The 5,190-nt window shown below is 38.8% G+C and overlaps 1 pseudogene; it reads left to right on the top strand.

Annotated features, from left to right (window-relative positions):
* Positions 1-1,373: 1,373 nt before the first annotated feature.
* On the top strand, positions 1,374-4,447 carry LOC102870382 (annotated as a pseudogene).
* The last annotated feature ends 743 nt before the right edge of the window (positions 4,448-5,190 follow it).

Genomic DNA, 5,190 nt, shown 5'->3' with positions numbered 1-5,190 from the left:
ATTTTTTTATTTTATACTGATTTATTTAAAAAATTTGGATAAATTGTTTTCCACTCTTTCCCATTTCCTTCACATTCCCTTCACATTCCCCACACAAAAAAGACAATTTGAACACATTTTTATTCTTGCAAGCTGTTAGCCACACTGACTTTTGTTTTTCTTTAAATAGTAAAAACTATTCATGTGTGTGTATTTTCATGCATATACACATGTATAAATACATATTGCCATTACAATTTGCTCTGCTAAAATCAGTATCAGACTAGTCATTAAATTGTAAAAGTCAATAATGTCCCCAATGTTTAACCTACTGTGCCACTCCTATCATCTCTGACCTCAACTCTTCCTCCTCTTTTCAGTTCTTTCATTCCTCTTTGTCCTTTGCGTTCTATGGTTCATTGGAAGGTCTCACAGAAACTAAAACCCAAAAGGAAGTTACTCTTGTGACTATAGATGATGCAGGTCAGTGTAGCAGAGACTGATGAGTGACGGGCCATGATCTTGCAGGCTGTTGGTTGCAGTGCTGCTGGATGCTGAGTCCCAGGAGAGCACGCATCCCAAAGAAAGCAAGAACACTGAGCTTCCATCAGCTTAGCTTCTAGTAGAGTAGGGCTATCCTAATGCTATCTCCTTACTACAATAAATACTATATCACAAAATAGGAGGCTATGGATGGAAGGACTACAATAGTTTGTTCCATTGCACATATGTCGTTGTTGTTCTTGCTGTAAAATACCAAGTCAGAACTGACCCATATATGACCGTCCAGCAGGTTTTAGAGGCAGTAAATCACATGGAAGGAGACTGCCCATCATTCTCTCATGGAGCAGCTGGTGGATTAAAAATTAATGGCTGTGGTATTACAGAGCTTCTCACCACCGGGCCACCAAAGTTCCTAGGATCTTTTATATGGTTACATTTTTTATCATTTAGCATTATCATCCACAGAACACTTGATTGTGCTTATGTGAATCTTATACTTGAACCAGGAAGCAGTCCTCAGAGCAGAGCAGGAAACACTGCACGGTTCAAAATCAGGAAAGGAGTGCATCATGGATGTGTCCTGTCTCCATACCTTTTCAATCTATACACAGAACAGATCATTTGGGAAGCAGGGCTTCATGAGGAGGAATGTGGCACCAGGATTGGAGGTAGACTCAACAACAATCTGTGCTACCCCAGGCCTTCAGCCTCATTCCTGAGTGGTATAAAGTTTGCTGTCTCCTTTGTTTGCCCTCATTGCACAACAGTCCTTCTTGTCCCCCAACCCAGTGCCAGGCTCTTGTGTGGAGCCTCACTGAAATGCCAGTCAATGAGCTTCATAGGAGCTTGGAACAGACATCTGGTTTGCAATACACACTCCCCAGGGAAAAATGATTGAAGCTGATCATTCAGGAAAGCTCTTCATTGGAGGGATCACTACAGAGACAAATGAGAAAGCTCTGCAAGCTCTATTTGGGAAATATGGGTGAAATGTAGAATATACCTTGCTCATGGATAGGAAGACTCAATATTGTGAAAATTATAATACTATCAAAGGCAATTCACCTGTTCAATGAAATCCCAATACAAATACCAATTCCATTCTTCAATGAGATGGAAAACACAATCTTTAATTTCATTTGGAATGGAAAGAGGTCCCAAATAAGCAAAGCAATCCTTAAAAAGAGAAACAAGGTAGGAGACATCTCACTTCCTGATTTCAAATCCTACTACACTGACGTGGTGGTCAAGACAGTATGGTACTGGTACAATGACAGACACATAGATCAATGTAATAGAATTGAGAACCCAGAAATTAGCCCATCTACCTATGGTCAACTGATTTTTGACCAGGAGATGAAATCAGTTAAGTGGGGAAAATGACAGCTTTCTTAAAAAAATTGGAAAATTATCTACAGAAAACTCAAGCAAGATCCACACCTCACACCATACATAAAAACACACTCAAGATGGATTATTGGATCTAGGACTAAAACCAAGGACTATAAACTTCATTAGAGAAAACCTTGTAAGAACTCTGTAACTCCTAATCTACAACATAAACAGTCTTCCAAGTATCCTGGAAAACCTATAACCAGGAGAGGATAAACTAGATGAATGGGACGTTCTAAGACTTAAATCCCTATGCATATCCAAAAAAAACTTCTTCATCAGGGTAAAAATGGAAGCCACAGACTTGGAAAAAATATTTGGTAATGACTTATCAAATAAGGACTTATATCTAGAATTTATAAAATACTCAAGCACCACAACAAGATAAAGATAAACAACCCAATTGAAAAATTAGGCATAGGATATGAACAGACATTTCACTAAAGAAGACATTCAGATGGTGAACAAACACATGAAGAAATGTTCAAAATCCCTAACCCTAAGAGAGATGCAAATCAAAACGACTATGAGATAGCATCCCACCACAGTAAGAAGAGCGAAATTCAACAGAACAGCAAACAACAAATGCTAGCAAGATTACAGAGGAACTGGAACCCTTATTTACTGTTGGCAGGAGTGTAAAATGGTGCAACCACTATGCAAGGCAGTATGGCGCTTTCTCAAAAAGTCGCAAATAGAAATACCATTTGACCCAGCAATTCCACTAATGGGAATAGACCCTAAAGAAACAGAATTGCCATCCAAGCAGATATATGCACACTCATGTTTATTGCTGCTTTGTTCACAATAACAAAGAGTTAGAAACAACCCAAATGCTCATCAACAAATGAATGGATAGAGAAGGTGTGGTATATTCACACAATGGAATACTATGCTGCATTGAAAAAAAAAGAACTCATGAATTATTTTGCAAAATGGGTGACCCTAGAAGATGATATGCTGAGTGAAATCTCTCAGTCACAAAAGGATAGATACTGCATAGTGTCATTGCTGTAAAGCAAGACAGACATCAGGATTGAGGGAAAACTAAGAGGGGATAGATAATGTACACTGCATTGAAATAGATGAGGGATATATGATTAGGTATTATTGTCATTATAATAGTCTAGAATGAAAGCTGCATAGTGAAGTGGACTGGTGGGGATGGGTGGGGAGGGTTTTTTTACCATTGATTTTTTTTTTAATTTTTTTACTTTTCAAAGAGAAATGCAAACTGGGGAGAAGGGATGGGCAGGGAGGAAAGTGTACAATAATGAATGAATGGAAATCCAAAGTCTATAAATTTTCATTAAAATTATTTTTAAAAAAAGAAAGAAAGAGAGCAAACATGTGGAATGAGAGATGTAGACAGCAAGAGGGAAGAAGGAAGAACTAAGATGCAGGCTCTCTTCCAGGAGTAAGGGGAGATAGATAATTAATGCTTTTGAGACTGTAACTACAGAACCACAGTTTTAATAAAGAAAAAAATGAAAATTAAAAAAAAATAGAAGTACCCTTCATGAAAGATCGAAAAACCAACAAATTAATATCTGTTTTTGTCACCTTTAAAAGCCTGGTGGATGCTAAAGATACAGCCAGAGATATGAACAGAAAGTCCTTCGATGGAAAGGCTATCAAAGTGGAACAAGCCACTAAACCAACTTTGAAAGTGATAGGCATGGACCCACTCCACTTCCAAGAAGCAGAGGTCATCCAAGTGGTCTTTGAGGTGGAAGAGGAGGAAGTGGAGGAACCAGGGGACCTCCCTTCACATGGGGGTCACATGGATGATGGTGGCTATTCTATAATTTTAACATGAGTTCTTCCCAGGGACCACTGTCAGTAAAAAGGGACCACTTACTATGAAGTGGAAGGCCTCCTCCTAAAAGATCAACCTCTTCTGGATGAGTTTGAAGCAGCCGTGGAATGGCTGGAAAAGCACTGCATCATGTGGAAGAGACAGTTATGGAGGTCCACCAAGAAGGGAACCCTTACCTTCATATAGAGATGCTTATTTGTCCCTAAGAGATGATGGATATTCTACTAAAGATAGTTTTTCAAGCAGAGATTACTCAAATTTTAGGGATATAAGAAATTACATACCACCAGCAAGAGATTACACATATTGTGATTATGATCATTCAGGTTACGTGATGACTAACCATCCAGAGGTTATAGTGATAGAGATGGCTATGGTCGTGATCATGATTACTCAGATCATCCAAGTGGAGGCTCCTACAGAGATTCCTATGAGAGTTATGGTAACTCACGTAGTGCTCCACCAACACGAGGACCCTGGCATCTTATGGTGGAAGCGTTCGCTATGATGATTACAGCCATTCATGGGATGGATATGGTGGAAGTTGAAAAAGTTACTCAATCAGTTGGAGTAATCTCTACTTAAGTGGCTGTGATCAGTTTGGCAGACAAGAACGAGGGCTTCCTCCTTATTTGGAAAGTCAATAGCCTCCTCCATGTGATTCTAACAGCAGTTCAAAGCCATGGAGCACCAAGAGGTGGTGGCCAAGGAGGAAGCTGATCTGATAGAGGGAGAGGCAGAAGCAGACACTAAAACAAAACTTTGGACCAAAATCCTTGTTCAAGGAAACAAACAAAAAGTGGAACCTATTTTTGCATAACTACCCAAGGACTATTGAAAGGAAAAAATTGTGTTACTTTATAAAATTTCCTGTTAAGTTCTCCATAATTTTTATGTTCTTGTGAGGAAAAGTAGTAAACATGTTTAATTTTATTTACTTTTATGACTTTGCTTTCAACAAGCAAATGTTAAATGTGTAAGACTTGACTTGTGTACTAGTGTTGTAATTCTCTTTAACTGTTTCTGAAGACCACTTTCTATTTTATTAATCCCAGTAGATGAGGCAAGCAATACTAAGATCCTTCACAGACATCTAGCCATCTAAAATGGACAGATGAACCATTCTGCCTATATAAACAAGCTTGATGGGCAATATATAAGGGTGGTTGTTTTTGCTACTCTTTAAGATTTTAGGGTGTCTTCAGGCTGAAATCTTAGTGTTCTCAGGGTGAAAAACCTGAGAACAGATGCTTACATAAGGAGAGTGCTATTTACTCAGTAACCCCAAAAGAGCACATGGAAAATAATGGCCATATATTGCTTTTCTGACATTTCCTTGGGAATCTGAAAGAATTTCCCCTTTCTTTCCCCCAATAAGACCATTTAAGTCTGTCTTAAACAACTACAGAATGTTGTTGTTGTTGTTATGTGCCATCGTTTCCGACTCATAGCGACCCTATGCACAACAGCCCTAAACCCTGCTCTATCCTGTGCCA

Source organism: Elephantulus edwardii, unplaced genomic scaffold (genome assembly GCF_000299155.1).
Source record: "Elephantulus edwardii isolate Elephantulus edwardi_28Jun2011 unplaced genomic scaffold, EleEdw1.0 scaffold00058, whole genome shotgun sequence".
In the NCBI taxonomy this organism is placed as follows: Eukaryota; Metazoa; Chordata; class Mammalia; order Macroscelidea; family Macroscelididae; genus Elephantulus; species Elephantulus edwardii.
The sequence above is the reverse complement of the archived record's forward strand: the minus strand, read 5'-3'. Positions and strand labels throughout refer to the sequence as shown.